At 38.4% G+C, this 23539-nt stretch overlaps 1 long non-coding RNA gene across 1 annotated transcript; it reads right to left on the bottom strand.

Moving 5' to 3' along the window:
* Nucleotides 1-14717: 14717 nt before the first annotated feature.
* Nucleotides 14718-23239, bottom strand: LOC133219017 (uncharacterized). Its single transcript, XR_009727334.1, has 3 exons — nt 22602-23239; nt 15727-15798; nt 14718-14955 (listed from the first exon to the last, which is right to left on the bottom strand). It is a non-coding gene; the product is annotated as an uncharacterized LOC133219017 (long non-coding RNA).
* Between the last annotated feature and the right edge of the window lie 300 nt (nt 23240-23539).

Here is a 23539-nt window from a genome sequence, read left to right on the forward strand (position 1 = left end):
GTTTCATCTCTGTTCCAGCCTCTTCTCTGACCTGAGATAGTCTGCATACTTACAGACCTCTCACAAAAATCAAAGGCTTAGGCTTCAACAAAGAAAGCTTATCTATTTTACTTTTCCATGTCTAAAATTTTGTCCAAGAAAAAAATACCACCTTACACTGTAATCAAGCCAGAATTTTATAAATACATGAGGTATTCCTTTCAGATATCAAAACTTGCTTAGTATGCAGCTATCGATTCCTAACTTTAATAATGGAAGATGCTCTGAACTGCTAATGCTGTTCCCAGATTATTTGTGAATCTATTAAAACAGGCCTAAAATTACATTCATCCAGAAAGTATGAAAGTAATTAGCTCACTAGGACTTTGCTGCAGTGCTTCCTGTGTGAAATATTTGCACTGTATTTCTGTACCTTGCTGATTCAGTTTCATTCCCACAGTTCCAGGCCTGTCTTTTGTATCATATTTTCCCTGTGTGATGTCCTAAATTGCCCTTGAAGCCTTGCTTCAGATTTTTTTCTAATGAAAGTTAATTTGTTTATTTTGGCACTTTCTCTTCAAAATTTTTCTAGTTGTCTTTATGCTTTCACTAATACATTTAAACATGGCTGAAGAGGATTTCCATCGTGCATTCTAGATGGCAAAGAGAGATCATATCCTATCAGATGAACATTCCTTCTTCTGGAGAGAAAGTACAAATGATCCAGATTTCCTTCAGAAATTGGTTTTATCAGTCCTAAAAAAAAAAATCAATATTAATTAACAGTCCCCACGTAAAATGCACATGGAAGATGGTGTTACTGGATTAACTGTTTCTTTCTCTGGCCTATTGTGTGCTATTTTTTTTAATGCACATCAGATTTAACCCACTGCCAATGTTCCTTTGTTGTGCTGCAAAACATCTCTTGCATGGAAAGAACATTTCTCCTCCTATTATTCTCATGTTCACAATTATAACTTCCTTTATATTGAAATTACTGTTTCTCCAGATACCTTTGAGCTGGTCTGCAGTGAGGGTACCCAGCTGCATTAGACCAGACCGGCAACTCACTGCCCCAGCAGTCACAGATCTGAAGTTTTCGCGCACACACAGAAGGCCCCTGCACTGCCAGCTTCTAGCTGTTGAAAAGGGATAGTCTGGGAACTCTCAGCTTTCTGAGAAGCAGCATTGTTTACCTGAACATGATCTCTAGAAGTCAAAGAAAAGAGTGAAAAATAACAAGCTGATTAGAATGCATGAATCCAACATTCAAGAGATGTTCTTGCTTCAGAGTTTTAGCCTTTTCTTGCAGAACAGTTCCAAGCACCCTTCTCCCTCCTCAGTTTCAGCCCATACAAGAGATATGCAGACATTACATTTCCTAGCAATAGGCGCCGGCTCATTCCTCTATTTTATCAATGACTCTTATCAATGCCCACCACCAAACAGTATCCGATATCCTAGTCTCCTTAATGGGAAGATTTTTTTCTCACCATCTATTCAGCAATATGTTCTCTCTTCCAACTGGCAAAAGCATTCAGTGGGCAAAAAATCTGGCAGTGATCTTTCCAAATTCCACCATAATATAATCTCCATTCACTTGATAGGCTGAAATGAAATGCTTTACACAGTAAATATTATTATGTTTGTAGGCTCTGTTTGTGGTTTTCTTATTTCAGTGAAAAGAAAAACAGCTGAGAACAGTAATTGAAAAGAGAGCTGCAAAGCACCACAGATTGATATAAAATTATAAGAACTAAACAATTCAGCTTCTGTAATAGTAAACATCTTTCTATCCTATTAAAATTCCTTGGAAGAATTAATACAATGGTAGATGAAAGCACATTGATGGTTACAATTTATTTGTTCTTTATGAAGAAGTTTAAAACCCCAAATCTTCTCGAAGTGGCTCTTAAGAATATTTGGAAATCATACATGCCTGATGGTGCATCCAAATCAGAGTTTTAGTTCAAACTGCCGCGCTTTCTGTGCTTTGGGTTGCATTGTGGCTTTGCCTCGGAATGCACAAACAGGTTTCTTTCCAGACAGAGCTAAACCAGACGATGCAGGCCTAAAGCAAACCTGTCACACTTCAAATGCTGTTGGGTATTCAACCTCCAGACTGTATCAGAAGAGATCTAGCTGAGTACAAACCCCCAAAATGCATGAAACATTTACATGAGGAACTGCAAATGTTTTGGTATACAGACTTGCTCCTCCTGAGCTGATGATGCAGACCTAGCCTGGGGGTCACTTTCACCATGTGAAAGTTACTATACCAACCTATCATAAGATGTGATGCCCTTTTAGGGCAGTAAAAATTAACCTTGTAACTTACCATCTGCTTCTGAAAATCCCTTAGAGCAACTTACTATAGGGGGAGAACTGAAATGTGTTGGGGAGGTTGCTGTAAGGAAGCTGGTGGTGGGAAAAGACTAAGGCAGCTCAGTGCACTGGCAGAGTGAAAGGACCTAAAGGCAGTTCATGGGCAGTGGAGCAGATGGTGGGGCTGAAAAGATCTGGACATACCCTGGGAGATGAGGGTCAAACTGAGATGGAACAGTGGAGCTTTCTTCAGGTGTGTATGAAATAAGGATTAGCGCTGCTTGTCTGCTGGCAAACTCTCACTCCCTTCTCAGCCACACAGCAGAGGAGGAGACAAGAATTTGTTGTTTATGCAGCACACACTCCTCTTACAAACAACCCTTGTGCCCTTTGGCATAGGCAAAGCTGTTGGCTCTGCTACCGCTGGCTACTGCCTACTCTGCCTGCACAGCAAGTTGGCCCTGTCTGTCTTGAATGACACTGGCCAAAGAATGAGGGTCTTCACTGGTGCGCCAGCTTACAAGCTGCCTCGCCAGCTTCACTCACTGAGACAGGTTCAGATGGTGCCTGTTACAATTTGTCTGTGTCTCCAGACATATCCTCTACTGTCTATATTTCTAATATTCTCACCAGGCTAATTGCAAGTATCTCAAATGATGACTGTCCTCAGATACTTCACAGCAGTCAGGTCATTACTAGCAGCTAGTCTAAAATTGGAGAAAAATGCATGTAAGATCAACAAAGTCACCGAATCCCCCTGAGACCAGGCTCTTCTTCTCATTTTCATACTGACCAGTACAGACCCTCCATAGGCTACCTGTTATCCTCACGCTTCTTTGGAATTTAACTCCATGAACTTACGTTTCTCTTCAGCTGTTCTCAGCAAAACATGTTCTCAAGGCTACAGACTTATCTTAAAACAGTTCCCAAGTATTTTGCAACTCTTTGGGTGTCCTCTATCTAGCAGTGCATCCTGGCCAGCAATCTAAAAACAGAATTCCAGGTACTGTTTGCACTGGCACTTTTCTGCAGCTCTCTTCTTCCCCTCTGATACAGCTTCTCTGCATACAGCATCAAATTGCAATGTCCTTTCTCTACTGCCATATTGTATTGCAGTCATATGAACTTGCTATCTACGTTTAGGCCTGATTCAGTATTCCCTTAGAGGTTAGTATTAATAACCATCATCATCCTTTTCAACATTAGCTCTCCATAACAGACACCAACTGCCTACATGTATAACAGATCTTTGGATCCCAGCCTCATCACTCTGTGCTTATTCATAGAAAACATTTTGCATACTCTCTCACTGCTTAGAGAGAGAAACTGCAGTTGAAACAGATCTGTAAAAAACAAGTGAATTAATTTGTTTTGATGCGAACAACCAAGAAGCTTGTCTGAGTGGCCCATGTCAGCATCTTTTGGGCATTTCCTCCACTTTGAGGTACTGTGACATCAATTATTTTTTATTTATTGACTATCTTGAAAAATCAAGGTTTAATTCCAGCAGCAGTTATTTCAGCAGTGTTGCTTCAGTGAAAACAAAGACAGAATTTGCACCCAGTGTACTGTGTTGCAGCCAGTGTGCTGTGTTGCACCCAGCATTTGAGGTCACCACATTCTCTCTCTCTCTCTTGCTTTCTCTTTATTTTTTATGTCTTCTCTTGCTGCTTTTTACTGAAGAAGCATACCCAATTGCAAGCCACCCTTCTTTAATTTGAAAAAGCAAACCTGGATGCTCTCCAAGACTTCTCATTTTAAGTTACCCAGAACATCATTTTAAACAGGAGCCACATGTATTTACTAGTCGGCAACCCAATATTTTTTTTCTCCACAGGAATCTTAGGATGCATACATTAATGGTACAATTATGAGAAAAAAAATATTCTGAATAAGAAGCCTAGTGTTTATGAAAGCAGTGTTTTATACTTCAGCTAAAATGGTGCTTTACAGGGAAAAATAAATGCTGAAGCACTAAAGGCCTTAAACGTGTATTCCAATCAATCTTCCTAAAAAAAATATATCATTGCTATCACTGTCACAAAATACCATGGGAGGGTGGAATCTGGTTTCCCAATTTGGTTCCCCAGCATGTTAAATCATAACTAGGCATGTGTGATTCAATACAGCAGAGTGATTTCCTGATTTGTTTTTAATTGCCAGTATACACAGACTGCATTTTCAGCACAAGTTATTTTAAATGAAAGAAAATGGGAACAGTAACAAAGTCTTCACAAGAAAAGTTTTCTGAAACATATCCTATTGACTCTGTTGCAAAATGGGAGCTGCCTTTACAGAAAGCCAGTTTCAAGAAATGACAAGATGCCCAGAAAAGCACAGGAACTGCCTAAGAAAGATCAAGAAAGGATTCAAGCATGTCTAACTTCAGTGGGTTTTAAATATAACTTTGCTTCAGCACATACTTAAAAGTCTTCATAAATAAGGAGTTCGTTTTATATATAAATATATAGGTAACATATATTTATAATCATTATTAATTAATGCATTGTAGTGGATTCATGAATAAGAGAACCACCTAATATGGCTCCCACTACATGTTTATACAAAAGTTTTATTCTGTATTTGCCCTATGGCTGACAGTAGCGTGTTAGGAGGGGAACTGGCATTTGTTCATTCTCAGCTCTTCCTCTGTATTGAAAGATTCACATTCTACTGTAACATTTTCATTTACATCCCCTTCAGGCCAATAAAAAGCATAATCATTTTCCTCCCCAGTAAATGCATGGCCATCAGCTTTAATTTCAGCACACTTTTCCTTCCTAAACCTTTTCATCTGGTGACAGCTGGTCAATATATTTCTTCATTATGCCCCTTTTTTGAAAAGGAGCTATGCCATGCTCCCAGTAATACACCTTCTTGACAACACCTTATTGTTTCATTGGAGGCAGAACGTCTGGGAGGCCTATATTACAGATTCTATTTCCTCTACTGTGTTCATGCAGTTCCTGTGCAAAATAAATCATACCTGTAATAAATCATAAAGTCCAGAACGACTTCAGTTAAAGGTACTGTAATGGTGAGATTCAATACGGAGTTTGTATCTGCAAATAAAATTCTACTTTATTTTCTCCAGTACCTTTTCAAATGTATGCACAATGTATGCGTATATCCATTTCATCCTGGGAGACAAGCAGCAGTTCTAACATACCTGAAATTGTTTCTAAACAATTGTGGACTGTTATCAAACAATTGCTTCAGACAATCCAAAACCAACTCATAGCACTCCATGAGTTTTTGATATTCTAGTCAGTCAACAAAGGTTTGTGCTGTTTGGAACACCTGGGATAATCACCACTTATAGCTAACTAGATGACTGATTAATCATCTCTGCAAATTCCAGATGTAACCTCTGTTTCAGCTATGTGTCCTGTGACACTGTGAAATATTTCAGACCCATTCATCTTTTGTCACTTTAGCACCCAGAGCAATTATCAAAGTTATAAACTGCATTCTTAGAAGGCAGTGTATTTTCTGAGGCTGCTCTTTCAAAACCCTACTTATTTAAAGTAATTCTGCACAAACTATGACACTCTTTCAGTACCTTCTCTTCCATGCTTTAGGAGTATATGAATTCTTCCAGGTCTGGGCACAAGTCCTTTGCCATATCTAGTTGAAAAAATGCTAGGCTACTGGGAGGTTATCAAACCACAGAAGCATATTCAACTCACATGTTAACATTAGGTAGAACCTACTAATAACTGTCATCTTTGTCAATAGACTAGACCTTTTTTCTTGCTCATGACAAATTAGTGATGATGCTTAAATTTAGGCAAAGAAGAGAAATAAAATTTCCATGAATGTGTTAAAAGACTAATCTGATGGGTCATATACTTTCATGGCTCAAATCCCTGGCAGAGAAACAAATCATCTTTTACAATTAAGAAAAAGGTAACAAAATCATATAGGCAAAAATTATACTCAAGTGGCATTAGCAATTTTGGTTCCTTTTTTAGGACATACTTAATTTGTCCGCTTTTCTGCATTAGAGTCACCATTAAGATGTTCTTAATCATCTCTTTTATTTAGTAAAGGAAAATGCTTTTAAGACCAAATCAAATGGAAATCGTACCTAGAGTACCAATACAAATTAGGATATGGAGTAAGGTATTGGCGAAAAAAAGGAATATAAAGTTTAAACCATTTTACAAACACGTTAATACATAATTATCATTGAAATATTACAAGACCTAAAAAAACCCCCAAAACTCTTCCTACCAGACCCTCAGGTTAGCCATCATTTGTGTAATTGGCTGATCTTCTAAACAGGGGGAATCCTAAAGAAGATTGAAGGAGAGCATGAGTGGCTGAGAAAGTTGGGGCTGTTCATCCTGGAGAAGAGAAGGCTGTGTGGAGACCTCATAGCAGCCTTCCAGTATCTGAAGGGGGCCTACAGGGATGCTGGGGATGGACTCTTCATTAGGGACTGTAGACAAGGGGTAATGGGTTAAAACTTAAACAGGGGAAGTTTAGATTGGATATAAGGAGGAAATTCTTTCCTGTTAGGGTGGTGAGGCACTGGAATGGGTTGCCCAGGGAGGTTGTGAATGCTCCATCCCTGGCAGTGTTCTAGGCCAGGTTGGACGAGGCCTTGGGTGAGATGGCTTAGAGCGAGGTGTCCCTGCCTGTGGCAGGCGGGGTGGAACTTGATGATCTTAAGGTCCTTTCCAACCCTAACTATTCTGATTCTGTGATTCCAAAGGAGGCTCTCCATAATCACACAGCAGCACAGAATGAAGCTTAGAGACATCTGTACCAGAGGCTAACAAATTCAAGCTGAGAAGGTGCTGCTGCAAGGACAGAAAAAAGAAATAGGAACTCTCAAGGACCTATGAAAGTCAGCAAAAAAAAAGCATGGGAATCTAGAGGAGGTATTTAGTTCAGGCAGGAAGCTGAGATGGTGCTTGCAAACTGATGGTCACTGAACTGAGTGGTCACTGAAGCCTCTGCAGGCATAACAAGTGACACGTTTTCTTCACCTTCTTCCTGCCAGTGACAACTTATACCTCCCTTCTATTTGCTACGCATGAAGAAAACAATGAGGAACAGTGTAAAAATCTCAGTGCAGTTACTGTGTTTGTCATGTCCATGAAGGACAGATGATGGATTAAGTCTGTGAGGGACCTAAATGCAGTCAGATGTTCTGCAATCTCTACCTGCCCTGTTCCTGGGGGTTGGTTGCCTGTACTCAAGGACAGCTACAATACTGTGCAGCAGTGTCACTTTTGGGTCAGACTTGGGAAAGAGCTGTGAGAGACCACTATGGGGGCCTCTACCCCTCGCCTTGTGAGTTGCATTCAGGCTTATGCCCTTGCTCTTGCTTGTTGCTTGAGAGATCTGTGTTTTATGCATGTTTCTGCCTTTCAGCATTGATCCCCAAATAGTCTTCTCAAAACAGAAGACAGATAAAACACTGTCCAACAGATCCTTCTACCTGCTTTTAAGACAAATCTCCAGGTGTAGTAGCTAGGTTAAGGAGAATGCTCAGACTGAGGTCTTACCACCACATGAATGGAGAATTTTTTAACCTTTAGCTGGTGGTTAACCTGAATCCCTGCAAATGCTCAAAGCATTTCTGTCAGTGGAGAAAGGTGTGGCAAGACATAAGGCTAGACATCGTACCTCTTGAAGTCTAGAGAAGAAAGCAGACCATAAAACCAAGAGCTTCTAAGGTTTGGTTTCTGGATGTGTTTTATTCATCTTATCCAAAACATGTGTCCATATATATTTTTATGCATTGGTAGGGTATTAGTCATGTTTTAGACACAAATATAGACACAATATCTGTTTGGATAATAGTGCATTTAGAGCTGAGTAACTACCTCTTAACCACCACCGTCTCCCACCTCTTTGATCCTCAAAAATATTTACCTTACATGGAAAGCCAAAACCTCCTTCTAGACAACTAAACTATCAGCTGCACAAACTTTGGAAAAACAGCTCCAAAGTTTTTTCTACCAAAAAAAGCTCAACATGACTTGTTTGATAAGGTCTACTCTCTATAAACTTGCTTTGATTCTCTGTTTATGGATCTGTTCTCTTCTGGAAATACAGGATGCATCTGCTTGCTCAGTTGTAAAGGGCTTCTGTGTGATGAATCATTCACATGTATGTCTGTCCCGCATACTAACTGCCTTGCAGAGCTGTATCAAAAACTGGCTTAACGGTTTAGATCAGCAGCTGCAAGTCTGGGTCTGACTGGGAGCTTCTTGACACATTACACTTTGGCCTGTGAAATTTTTGTTCAGAAGTAAATTTCTGAACTACTACCCCTGACTTCTTTGGGAAATTTTTCTCTCTGCATTTCAAAATACACTATCATGCCAGAATAGTATTTTACACATTTATTTCATTTTAAGTGCAACTGAAATTTGTTCTGTGATAACATCCTGTATTTGCCCTACCACATTCATACAAATCTTTGCACTGACTTCAGGAGGTGCTGAAAAAAAGTGTCAAGCAACATGGCTAGCAATTTCTCCTGGACACGCAAATCTGGCAGTGCTCCCCTACAGAGCTTTTGCTCTGTATTTTCTATAACTTTGATATCTTTATTTTGTAATAACTTTTGCAGTAACTTTCTATAACTTTGGTATCTTTATTTTGCCAGTATCACATTCCCCTTTTTCACCTCTGCCAAAAATGGTTTGCAGACTCCCAACCAATTTTAAATATCGCTTTTAATTTCAAGATGAATGCAGATAAACTGTAATAGGCAGGTGTGGAACTCTTCTTCCACGTCGTGCTTTCAGAGCTCTGAGGTACTTTCTTAAGTAGTATCTGAGAGTTGCCTAGGTGCTTTCCACAGCAGTTGCTCTTTGTGGAATAGCTGGTTTTGGCTGATAAAATCTTTGTTTTCAGAGAAAAGAAACAGAAAAAAGGAAAGAAAAAAACCTCACTGAAGCATGTAAAATGGCATATTTAAGTCAGCAAACTGGCTCCAAATATCTGAGGTGAGATAATTACTTCTCCAAAAAGTAGAATGAGTGTGGTCACTGCATTCTGAGCATACATACCCGTGTGCATTGAACTGTCTTAGGCCCAGGTGCCTAAAACCAAGACTGTGTTAGCTAGATTAGGGGGGGGGAATTAAAAATCCCTGAAGTGGCTGAGACAGTGACTAAAAGCTTCCATGTTTTGCAGTGAATTTAAAGGCAAAGAAAATGAAGATGATTAAGGAAATTGGCCCATGGTGTGGTTCACTGGTGCCATTCCCAGGGGTTTAGCCGTTTACTGTATCAGTCTTTGTTGTAGGCTGTGCCCAGAACACCTTCGAGGATCAAGATTAAAGAACACTAAGAGTAAAGCAGAACATTTTCATTAGCTTTTTTAAAAAGCAAGTAAACTGGACATTAATTTCCCAGGTTTTGGAAGAAAAGGAGTGAAGATTTATGCTGTTTCAGCCACTTTTAGCCAACGGCACACTAGAAACCTCAGCTTTTACAACAGAATCCCCGCTACCAATTTACGCTTTGAATTTATTAATATAAATGTAAAGCATTCATGTAGTTCATCTGCCATGTATGCCACGTAGCTCTGCTGTCAGTTCTGTCTACGGCAGGGATTAGACTTGGATGCCTCCACACGCAGCACTGATCTCTCACTCGCACAAAGCTGTGTGCAGCCTACTATTAATACTCAAGCAAGGCACATTTTACCCCTGTTTATCACAGCGTGGTTGAGCTAGGAATTGTGAGTTTCAATAAAAATGAGTAATTTTACCAGAGAGCAACACAAACTTGAGGTGCCCTTCACCAGTCTCAAAATATCTTGTTTTCCTGGATCACATCCATAGCCTGTGTGTCAATGGGAGCTGCAGCACAGTTGAAGTGACTCAGTCAAATTCAAGGCATAAAGTGGGGATTTTAATATGGATACTCATGATGAATCTAAGATTACTTCATTTTCATATAAACTTGGGGCATTCTGGGCGTAGTTAGGAGCCAGCTCTGATCACTCCTGCAGCACTGCGCTCCCTAAGGGACCCCTGAGGATATAAATGTTTAAACCAGGGCCTACCCCGTGCATCAACAGACAGCTACAAAAAAGAGACTAGAAATAAACCAGCGTAGCTGTTGGAAAAACCCTGAACTTGGCAGAGCCCTCTGCCCGTGGCTCTCGGCCTCCCAGGCAGGCAAAGCAAACCGCTGATAACACCGAGGCGGGCCGGGCCGGGCGCCGCGTCTCTCCCAAGGTCAGCTATTTGAGGTACAATAAACAGGAAAACATGGTGGCGGCTCACCCCGCCCCACACGGCCGGTTGCCACGGTGACAGCGCCCGCGCGCCCCCGGGCGCCGCGTGCCACGGGCGCTGGCGGAGGCCGTTGGCCAGCGGAGCGGGCGAGCGGGCGCCACCTGGCGGCGCCCCGCCGCGGAGCCGAGGTTGCCTGGATGAGCGGCGGCCGCCGCGGAGGCCTCTGGTGGCGGGTGCGGAGGGGGACGAGCTGCTGGAACCCCACCGCGATCGCGGTCGAGGGCGGCGAGCTCCCAGTTCGCAGCGGATGCAGGCAATGTGCACAGTGGTTAACCGTGCCCGGGGCCCGCCAGCGGCCTGAGGCAGGGCTGGACTCTCACAGGCCTCACTGCCCTCAGGGTCCCTTCAGTCCTGTATCTCCTCAGGACTCCCATGCATCCCACGTCTTCTTCCGTACACAGAAATTGTGCTTTTAGATGAGTTTTCACAAGCACAGTAGTTGTCAGGCTTCGAAGAAGATAAACAATCCATTTAAATAACTTGATGGTGGATCCTTTTTATTGCAGCAGATCCATTATACTATCTGCCTTAGGTTTATCACTGGCCTAGAGATGATATGCAGTGTGCCTTACTCCCATGAGGGTTCTCCCATGCAGATCTTGCAAGTCCCATGAACTGCGTTGGTTTGCCTGGCCTGTGGCCTAAAGTTGCAATTGCTTATTAAATTATATCAATTATTTGTCCTTGAGACTGGGGGAGCCCCTCTCTGATATGATCATATGCTCAAACCCAAACATGGGTAATCCTTTCCAGCAAGAACAATATTGCATTTCCAGGTGAGCAGGATAAGCAGTGTTTAAATATACTTGTTTCAAAGAACTCTGCTTTATCTTTTGAATAAATGGCTTCAGAGAATAACAACCTATTCATTTTAGCATCAAAATAGCAAGGATGTATTTTAAAAGAGCTATTTTTTTCTGTCCCTGGAAATGGCCTGCCTACCTCCTTTTTTAAAAACTGTTTTTATAACTCCCAGTGGCCTGGATTCAGCATGGAGTTAATATTTTTCTCCGTGACGCAGTAGGCAGAACATGCTGAAACTTTAAAACCCAGAAGCATGTTCTCTTATGATAAACAAAAACAAACTAAAAAAAAAATATCTCTAAGGACTCCGCAACTCATAATGGGTTTTACCATCTGGCACACAGTCCTGGCACACTGTAAATCTTTGGAAGTGGTATCTCCTTTACAGACCCTAATACATAAAACCCATATGCCAGAGGCTCTCAGAGGCCACCCCCTTATGCTGCAGACATCACGTTATAGCAGTGATCTTCTATGAAGACAAAACTTTTATGATTTTTTAGATGGTTAAAAATATACATTACCTCCAAGCCCTAACAGCATGGATGTTGCCAGGGAGGCAACTTTTAGTCATGGTGCCTTTCTTTAGAAAGGTCACCAATCACACTCAACACAGAGAGCTGGGAGTTGAGCGAAGGCAAAGCAGGAGAGGGGGGGTTGAATGTTGAGTGCTTTAAAGATAATTCCAGAGTTATCTCTGGAAAAAATTAAAACAACTCACATCAAGACATCTAGTAATACAAGATACCAAGGTTACATTTGATGAATACCAACCCTAATGACAAATATACTCTGTGTAAATCTGAGCTCCATGACTTTTGGCAAGGATATTAGCCAACAGCTCAAGAGTCCTGGCACAGATTATCAACATGCCCATAAGTTTCTGCAGGCACAAGTACATTTGTTAAATCATTCCTCTGTCCTTCCCTTCAATATATAATACCCAAGTATTGTCCACTTTGTCACCAAACTCTCTGTCATAGGCCATACCTGGCCTGCCTGACATGAAAGGTCTGAATGAAGCCTGGAGGCATCTCTGAGCAGGTTCTGATACCAGAAAGCCTAATCAGGTCTAACCCTGTGAATAATAAACATGTGGCAGTAGATCCAGCTCGTCTGCTTTGTAGACTCTGCATCTTTTTGATCTGCTAAAATTAGGTTAATGAAGATACAGGATGCATGTAAGAAACAGGAAAGACATTTTCATCAACATGATGGACTGAGAGCAGTTGAGAGAACCTAGCTGCTTTCAGGGGATTCATAGAAAATTTTGCACAGGAGAATTTTAAGGAAGTGTTTACAGGAGAATGACATGGTAAACTGTATAAGTTCACAGGGAAGACCTTCAAAACCTAACACTGTGAGAAGCTGACTCAAAAAGGCATATTCCAAAATGTTAACGAGTGGATGATAGATACTAGCATCTTAACGTGACAGGAAGCAGAAGCAAGATCTTAAACCTGATCTGAAGAGATGAGTGGGAGAAACAATGTGGGAGGAAGTCTGTGTGGGAAGAGCAGGACAATGTGCTGTAGAGGTTGAAGAACACAGAGGCCATGTGTTAAGGAGGGGATAAGCCTAAGACAGGAACAAGGAACAGTCGGAACAAGAAACAGTCTTTGCAGCAGAATTTTTAATGTATCTGATTCCTTTTGTAAAGCTTAGAGGGGAAAAATATCCAGTTTTTAGGTATGGTAGGTATCTCACAAGTTACAAAGAAATGGCATATTGTAGAGACACTATAATGGAAAAATGTACAGGATTTAAGCACAGCACTACTGCACAGATTTAGAGACACTTGAGTTACGCCACAGGCCTGTCTGTTGTTGAGGAAAATTATATTGCTTGTTGGGAAAACATGCTGGGTGAGGATGGAGAATTACCTCTGAGCCTGTATATGAGGAGGTTGTAAGAGGCTTTTTTGGGGACCATAAGTGGAATCTCTTTTTTCTATTAAGTGCTGAATTATGATTTCTGATATACATAGGAATATATATATCACTATATGTCTTGACAGTAATACCTACCAATGATATAAAGTGCAGCACCATAGTAAAGTGAGTGATTGAAAACAGGGACTGAAGCAGAGGAAGTAAGAGGTAAGTATGACTAGAACTTATGTTCAACAGATGTAGCAGAAACTGCAATGCAAAAAAATTCTCTGTATTCCTTGACTTTAAACATTACTAAACAAGAAAAGTGAATAAAGCTCAAGTCAGAGTTGGCAGTTTTTCTTAAAGTGGGGAAACCAAAGGTTGTCTATTCATATCATCTCTCTAGGCATCTTGATGAATTTCAGTTTCATGATCAATTTAAGCTGATCTAAAACCATCCTAATGCAAAAGTACATGGTCCAGCTTTCACGGCATTTCTGCTGCTGCTTTTCTATTACCAAACTAAATCAATTTAAAGTTAACTCTGGAAAAACATTACTGATTTTAAGCAACATCACTGGATTGACCTGATCGTCCCATGCCTGCCCAAGTCACTATAGCTGATGCAAGGGAGAGGGCAGGAATAAGCAGTTTGGGATGGAATGGAGAGGGAAGAGGCAGGATCACTCCTTTCCAGGGCAGCAGTTTTAGATCAGCTTAAGCCAGCCATGAAATAGGAGTACCAGAGACTCAAAGCTGGTGTCAAATTTAGGGGCTCTGAATGATGATTAGGAGTCCCTAGGTCTCCTAGTCTTTATGCATTTTTCTCTCCACTTTTCAGCAGTTTCACAGTAGAGGATAAATATTTTTTCTACAAAATAGATATTATAAAAAACCCTCTCTTCTATAAATTACAGTTTTTCAAAGGAAAAATAGAGAACTTTTGCCACAGATTTTCTTTCACATTTTTCATTCATTTCAGTCCTTACATTCCAAAGAAATGTGTACATATTTTACATTACACAGTTCAGATTATTGGTGAGTCAAAGGCTGTAGCAACTTTTCACTTTTGCTGAATTTCTGTATCCTTAATTTATTTCCAGATTTAGCAAAATACAGTATCAATCTGAACAATTTATTTTGCTTTCTGTTCTTTACAAGTATAAAAATATCTGTGAAGTTTTTCATATCTTCCGTGTGTTCTGATTTTCTTTTTTGTTTTATCATTGCTTTTTTTTTCACCACAAATGACTGAGCTTGTGCCTAATACAGTGATCATGCAAAAAATACGTGATGTAGCAAATGAAAGCTTGGCAGGATATTGTTGCAAAAATTCTGCAAATATTCCAGCACACCTGTTAAAAGAAAAAGAAAAAAGACCCAGCACATACATATTTGGCAGTTGAGATTTACTGACATTCTTGTTTGCTAAACTTTAAAAATGCAGGCGTGAGCTCATAGAATTATATTTTAGACTATCCATTATTTATTAAAAACTGCTTACATGCTCATCCAATCGGGTAGCAAGAATAATGTGTCTTATCATGCTTACTCAACTAAGCAAACCAGCTCATAGTTTAAATATCTAATAATGATACTTGTGCAAATTATTTGTGACCCATAAGTGAATTTAAAAAGGCATGGAATACATTCTCATTGTGGATAATCTGGGGAGGGCACTGTTGTCTGTTGCAAATACATCTAAAAAAAAAAGAAAAAGTTACATTTCTCATCGTGAATTAAATGTTTCTCTCCAGCAAAGTGACTGCTGAGCTTATTTTAGGTTACATTCATAGATGCCAGTGAGGAAAAGCATTGTCCTTTTAAATCGATTTTATCAACTTTGGTTTGCTCTCTAATCTTAATTCCTTTGCCTCCTCTTCTTCCCGTCATTTACTGCTACATTTCTATTTTTAACTTTTGGGATCTGAAGTATGTTGCCCATAGCTTGTATTTTGTATCAGCATGTCATATTTTATATCAACATTGTATTTTTTTATATTTCATATCAGCATGTTTTAACACTATGAATGTTTCACGAGAACCATGACATCATAAATAAGGCTATCTAAATTTAGTAATAGGAAATCAAGTGGGAAAAATAAAACCTTGAGAAAAGTTAACAAGGGCTTCTATTGTAGTAATTGCCCTGAAAATTGTGCAACAGATCCATTCTTAATGAAACAATATGTTGAACAGATCTGTTCTAATGATGTAAGTGTACACAGTATCTTTCCTATTTTAGGAATCCATGCAACATCTAAAACTGTTGTCCAGAATTCAGATGAGTATGTAACTCTATGCAATTATAAAGAAAAGTACACTAAAATAGAATTGCTAGAACAATTCAAACTTACATCAAAATTTATTAAACTATGAATATGTTCAGATAGATAGCACAGTCAGTACTGTTCTGAATTCTGTGCAGATTCAGAACTATTAAAGAGCAAAATCAAAATGGCAGTATAGTACCTGTCAAGAGCTGAAACCAGTCATAGCTGCAGTTCTTGTTTTGCTTTTACTGTTGTGACTCCTCTAGTAGTTCTGATGACACGAAAGCAAATGACAGAGATGAGTTAATAGCTTCTGCCTAGCATCCTTCAGAATATCCTATGTCCCATTTATTTCCAAAGGCCCATATTAATTCTTAAAGACCTCCTGTTCTGGAGTGTTAACTTTAATTATGTGCTTAATCACTTTCCTGAATCAAAACATAGAAAATCAACTTTGTTAGTGCAATATATAATAGATTTTGTGGCACAGCAATTTTTATCGTATTAGAATGAACAATCCACCTTGATGTCTTATCCTTTTTAATAATTTATATTTTCAACCATCATTTTTACAGCCCTATACTCACTATGAAGTTTTCTTACTGAAGGTATAAAGTAGCCCTTTGGAAAGATAGGAGAAAGGAAATAGCTGAAGAGAATGCTCGCTGAATCTATGCTGATTCTGCTCTGACATTTCCCAAAGATAGCAAGACACAATTACCTACCTGTTTCTTATAGCTTTTGTTATTACTGAGGTTGAGGTATTTTTTCTCCTATAAAATTTCTTATGCACTGTTACAAAAAATCAATAACTAAAGAAAAAAAAAACACACTTTATTTTCAAAGGACATTCATTTTCATGTGATAGTTGACCCACATGATTAGACTAGCATAATCTATCTATCTAAATAGAATCATCTTCATTACCCAGAAATCATGATACGTGATAGGATATATCATATATACCTATCCCATGATATGGGATGTTGTTTAAGCATTTTCTGTATTATTTGAAAAGAATAAAAATTTGCCTAACTACAAAGTAATGTAATAAAATTATCTCATTGGTCTCTTGAGATTCTGATCCCTTTATTATTCTTGATCCTATAAAATTTAAGGAAAATTAAATCTTTTCAACAATACGTAAGACATATTCTTTTCTTTTTAAAGAGATCAAGCCTTTTAAAAAGAAACAGATCATTATACCATATCCACAGCATCTGTTGCTAAATTTGTCTCTTTACTACTTACATGGATGTGAGGAATATTTCTAGAAGCCTACATTTTATAGAGTTGACATGCCAAAAGTTCACTGACCACACTGTCCTCTTCCTAATAGCTTTGTTTGCTAGTTAGTTGTTTCTGAGTGCACTTGTTCAAAAGGATTTTGAAGCTGCTGATGTGTTGTATTTAGTTCTTTTGAAATGCTGAAAACAGTGTCTTATTATGTTTAGCTTTTAGCTTACCTTTGTTACCAGTTCTAATTGTTTAATTTACCCATGCCCTTTTAAGGTGGACAGCAGAAAAATCCTCTCTTCTCAAATTGCCTGAAGATATCCTTCACTCAGTTGTCATTACATTGAATTGGCAATTAAATAGTTTTTTTCAGTGAAACTAAAATTACAACTGTGAGGTTAAAGTACTCAGAACTTAAGAGTTCAGGGCTTGGCCAAGGGTTCCCTGCCCAGCCTTAGGCAGGACTCTCCATCTTCTTGCATCTAAGTTTATTTACCCTTTGTAAAATGAAAAAGAATAGCCCAACTCTTCTTCCCCTCCTTTGTGCACTACTGAGATTTTAAGCAACAAGGATCAAGATCTTTCACTAATTATACATTAGGGACTATAATTTGTTAATAAATTTAAAAGATTCATGATTTTAAGAATAAGAGTAGTCCCACTGAGATACTTTATGTGTGGCCTACCTTTCCAGGGTTGTTAAGACTGTTTAGTAAGTAGGAAGACTTTGTGGCATTTTTGCAATTAGGATGCTATTAAATTGCCTTTTTGCTCCCATTTTTAAGAAAGACTTTGAGCCAGCTGCTGGCTTAGCCAGCATGATAATGGCAGAGATAGAATGAAAAGAAACTTTATTTCCCTTTGTACTATGATATTCTGAATCCAGGCTGAAGGTTAGATTTTGCCTGCCTCTTTATGACACTGAAAATTATATGTGTTTATCTCTAAATATCAGGTGCACTTTTCTTCAGCTGTCAGTTAGCCTTAATTCTGTTGTTAAAGGATTTGGCAGTTTGTGACTATTAAAAGCAGTCTGAAAGGGATATTGCTGCCCTTGGCTGAGTTTTACATTTTAGCTGCATCACTATTTAAAACCTCTGTATTTTCCATGTCACATGAATTCTCAAGTGTCGTCTTTCAGAAGAATGGAGAACAGCTTTCAATACAAGCATACAGAATATACCTATCTATCTTCCCAATATCCTGCTTATGTATTTTATGTATTTGCTTAAAGTTTACTTAAATGCACCTAAAACCCAATAACATCTGCATGTTACACCAATGAAAAATGGACTATAAAATCATAGCAAAACTGAAAGTCAGAAAGATAAAATATTCTTTGTCTATTCATGCAAGCAGCAAAATCTAGAAATTATCTAAATTCAATCTTCCCAGATCTAAAATTCCTAAATATAGAACAAGTCAGGCATTTCTCAAGTTAAATGCCATGAAGGAGAAAAACTAAATTTGAGCTCGTTTAGATTGAACAGAATATTAATTCGGATTTGCAGACACATTCTCTATGAAACCTATAACAGTAATTTCTATTCTTAGCAACAGAGGAAATTCTAAGTTGACTACCTCCGCGAGTAATGTCATCTGACACCTAATGTTTCTGAGAATGAGGTCTCCGACATGAGGACACCATGGGTATGCAAGTATTTACTCCACCTATGATACAATAATTTTCCTTTAGAAGAGGAGTTTTTGAAGTAAAAACAGTGTCGTCATTTTTAATTGAGATGAACTAGCTCTATCAATTGATTTGAAATAATTAATTTCTGCTAGGAAAATATGCACAGTCTGCACTTGTATCATGTTTAAATAAGACCTGATCCTTCTACTCATATTGGTTGTGAAACCCTTGCAATTGAAGTGTGCCTTAGTCTGGTAAAAAACATGTATTTCTCTGTGTTTGTATGTGTATATAATATACATATATAATTCCAAGCAATGAATAATTATAGAATACGTTCAAAAGATTTTTCCAGGTCTTTTAGTTTCTAATATATTATACCCTTGGTAGAGGGCGACTTCTCAGTCTTTGAATATTGAAACCGATAACAGTATGTGTTAGCATCAAGTATGAAGTTAACACCAGTTACAGATACAACCTTCCCTCTGGGTAGTCATTAAAAAGTTCCCCTTTCAGATTCCTGTGTAAATATCTAGATTAGATTCTTAATAAGAATTATGTGAACTGTAGTTGAAACAAAAATAACAGATCTATTTGAGGTTTGTTACAGTCACTTCTATGTCCAGTTGACCTTGTCCCAATTTTAGCTTTGTTTCCCTCCTCTGTGTGGCTTCTGGGAACCTGCTTTGAAAATAAAATCTACTCACAGGGTCAGCTCCTGAATTTCTTACTCTGATAAAACTTCTATGTAGCTTTGCCTGGCAAAGGCTTGTAAACAGTTGCCTTTGCACTCCTCATTTCTTTTTCTGAATCAGAGCTAAAGTTCAATTGCCAAGGCAATAAGAACCTAGAACAAATTAGGATATATTCAACATAGTCAGTGTTTTCCAAACTAAGATTCATAATAGTGGAAAAAAAAACAACCTACCAGTTCAAGCATACAGGAATCTTAATATCTATAATGTTTGTACATTCAACATTAAGAATTTGGGGTTTTTTTAAGATGTAAAAGGGGGGAAAATGTAAACTAACTTTACCCGAGAAGCTAATATTAGCTTCAGCAAAGCATTTCCAACTCAGACCGTATGCTAATAACTAGACTATGACTTTAAAATGAAAGTACAGAGCACTTTTTTTGAGGTTTTAATACTGAGATGAGAGGGGAAAAAAGAGGTAGTGCACATCGTGCTTCTTTCCTTGATAGGCTGAGGATACATTGTGCAGCTTTTTAACATTGCACTGGGCTGTAAAGCAAGATCAACGCATGTATCTGCCTCTTTGTCTCTCTTGTGCCACGGGGGGAGCATGCATTACTTGTGTTACCTACCTGGTGACACTGAGAAAACCATTGTGTTTTTTAATTTTCATCAGTTGCTTGCTCTCCCTCAGTTTCTTGATTAATCAAGATATTATTAACCTGACCTCTTTTGTAAACTGCTTTAAAATGTTTAATAGTTTATCTTCATTTATAATTGAACCAATGGTAAATGGTCGCAGGATCACTGGTAATTATTAGAGCAGTTTTGCTTTTAAATAGCCATGACACAACAGTCTCTTCAATGATGATCCAGTATGTACCAGAAAAGCTTAAATTTCTGTCCCTGTTTCTCAATTATGCTAAAAATTTCTATTCTGCTCTGATAAACTAAAATAATCCCCAAACTTAACCTCAGAGATCACATAAATCAGGGTTTTCCTAGTGACATAATATACATTTATTGTGAAATACTATAATAAAAAAATCAGAAGGCTTAATCTGGGGCCACCACTGCTTTGTGAGCATTTCATATGCAGAAGATTGACATTTAACTGATAATTTCCACATAAGCTCTTCTGGTCACATAAGTACTCCCAATAGCTGTGCACAAACATTCATATGTGCAGGCCTCTGCCCTGGTAAGTGTTGCAATTCTCTATTAACACAGTTAATTGCTAAGCATCAAATGCTGCTACTCAGTGGCTAAGAATAGATCTTTCACAGCCTGACCAAGCAATGGCAAATTAAGGAGTCCACAGTGCAGATCAGAGCTGCAGTGACCTCCACAGTGGCAGATTGTGTACAAATTCCCTGGCCATCTCTTACTTTTTCCCAAGTCAGCTGCATGCTAGGGTATGGAAAAAACTGCTGAGGATTGCATAATGCATCTGTGAAAGCCATACTCGTCAAACCCTTTATCTGTCTCCTGTTGTTTTTAATAGAAACACAAAGGGAAGTATTGCACCCTCCTCACTTTACCCATAGTAGACGACTCTTAAGTATAATATAAATAGCCACATCATTAAGACAAAAAATATCTGTGGTCCGGTATATCTTGCTCATCTATTTTGATGAAGGAAGTATGTGCCTGTTTGTTTCTTCTAGTAGTATAGCTGTTGATGTTGTGTGGGAGCATCAACAAATACAAGACCGGATGTTATCCATACTGAAGTAAATGTTAATACCCCCATAAGGAGAGCAGGTGCTAAGAGCTTGTGAAACAGGTGCTATATAGCTAAATTTGGAAGATATTTTTGGATACCACCTACATTGCAGAGCATGTAGTATTGATTTCAAACTGTTTAGCTGTTCATCTTGTGAAAACAAAACAACAAAATAATTTGAGAGGAAGTTTGCAGCAGGATGGATACACAGTCAGAAAAATACAGCAGTTATTTCAGAAGATAACATTTTAGTAGATAGCCACCATATTCAGCATATAACATTCTACATGTTGCATTTTATGTCCAGCAAAAGATTTGCAAGAAAAATGCTGACATACTTAGAGTTTTGAAAAATTATCTTCTTGAGCAGCCAATGGGATACAGAAAGATTCTTCCCAAGAGCATCATGAGTTGTAACATCCTTTAGAGAACAACAATTAATTTAGTGAATAATGTATGTCACAGGTAAACTATGCTCAGTTAACTGAAGTATTAGATCATAAAGCAGTCAGATACCCTCAATTTCAAATAAAAATGGTCTGAAAAGAACACTAAAGTATCAAAATGATAAAATACCATTATTAAAATAACTTTCATTCAACGCACTATAACCATCTTGTTCTACAGTGCACAAAAGTTCCTGGCAAAGTAAAGCTTTTTCAGTTCTTGCTTTGATAAAGAGAAGTAAAACAGAACATTTCTTTCTATCTGGCTCTTTTGCTTCAGCCACCATCTATCTCAAACCCTAATATGGAATATGGCATAAATTCAGCACACAAATTAGCCAAACAAAGGTTACTCAAGGTCATGTGCACAAAGTTAGTGCCAGTCACTTGAAGAGTTCAGTCAGAAAGTACAAATGAGAATTTCTGAGACTTTTGCCAGTCAGCCTTCCACAAACTCTACTGGCAATCCACAAATGATGCTCTTGAAGGTTTACATTTGGGATGATTCTGCCCAGATATTTCTCAGATTGATACATTCATCCGTCCTATTTCAGGACTGCTCTTCCTGTCTTTCAAAGTAATATCATATAGGGATGGTAGAGCTTTATAAAACATTGTTTCTTGAGAAGATAACTGAACATTTGCACAGATACTTCTTCACCTTTCATTCATCATTTTTCTTTTGAATTTAAGTTAAAATATAAAATCTCCTTAGAGCAGAGGATAAATGTAGAATTTTTCATTTCAGATTGTTGACATTGGCAAAGCTATAGAAATTCTAATGAAAAGAACTACGCAATGTTAAGTTTGAATGCAAGTACTGATTCCACCTAAAATACATCAATTTCAGTATTATTTACTCTTCCCTATAATAAGGAAATATGTGGGAATTAGGGCTTTTATGTTTATGAAATATTAAAATCTGCTCTCAATTATTAATTATTAATGCAATTAGTTAAAAACAAAACAAACATAAACAAAAAAAAACAAACAACAAAAAAAAAAAGTGCCACAACAAAACCAACCAACCAAAAAAAACCCCAACAAACCAGAACCCAAACACAGACTATAAGGATCAAATCCCTCACAGAATAACTGAAGCAAAGTCAATTCTAATGGTCAGTTTGACCCAGTATGCTTACTACTACTGCTGCAACAATCTTTTGAAAATGCAGACTTGGAAGATGGAAAGAATGAAGAAGAATGAAAAAGGACCACAATGTCTGACACTAATAGTTCTTCGTTTCTCTCCTCTGGCTCATTTAAGGACTTTCCCCTGGTTCTTAGGAGTGCATTCCCCAGGAATGAAATGAGATTATTCCCTATTTTGCTTACCAAAGTACAAAGGAAAGAACCAAGCCAAGGTCTGTTGACCTTCTCCTCTGGCTTACAAAGCAAGTCTTAATTCTTGCAGGAGCCACCTGCTCCCAAATGCATGTAGAAGTATCATAAATATTTCAAAACCCGTCTGTACTGTGGGAAGTTCCAGGAGGCGTCAGGGTCTCACTGGAACAAGAAACCTCCCCTGCGAAGTCATGAGGTTATGCAATGCCTTGCTGTCCTTATGGGCATAACTGAGCTTTCTGTGTTGCTTATTAAAACTCAGATTACTTCTTACTCCTTTTAAATCTACATTTGTGGTTTCTTATTAACTGTTCCTTTAGCATATTATCAAAGTCTGATGATACAAAGTCCAGTGTGTGCATTCCTTTACTTCTAGTCCAGTTTCCACAGGAATGTAGCTTGTAACTATAGTATTTGTATGCTTCTGTGTCACATATCTGCCAGTCCCTCGTAAATCCATTAGCTGCTTTTACCTAAATTCAGCAGAGAGATAGAAGACTCATCTGTATTTATTTTATACAAATCTCGTGAAAATAAGCAGCCAGGGAGATTGAGAGGGACTCAGACATTGCTGTCCTAGCAGGAAAGGCTGCAGTATGAGTGCAACCATGGAATCCACATGGAAATTCACCTCAGCTACAAATCATAGAAAAAGAGGCTTCATTAATTCCACTGTTCATGGAACTACTTGTTTTGGGTAATACATGTACACTGAGAATTCGGGTGGTAATATCTTTGCTAATCCATAAAGCATTAACACTTTTGTACCCTAATGTATCCAAACAGCAAGACATACTGATCGCCCAATCCATCTCCCATCCACATCAAAGGAATCTTTCCACCGAGCTTAGTGGTAGTTGGACTAGGCCCATGCATAGTAATACCCATCATATACATATAATAGCAACATTAAAAAATAATTTAATCTG

Source organism: Neopsephotus bourkii, unplaced genomic scaffold, assembly GCF_033783945.1.
Source record: "Neopsephotus bourkii isolate Nb327-2 ecotype Australia unplaced genomic scaffold, CSIRO-AGI_Nbou_v1 NB_1292, whole genome shotgun sequence".
In the NCBI taxonomy this organism is placed as follows: Eukaryota; Metazoa; Chordata; class Aves; order Psittaciformes; family Psittacidae; genus Neopsephotus; species Neopsephotus bourkii.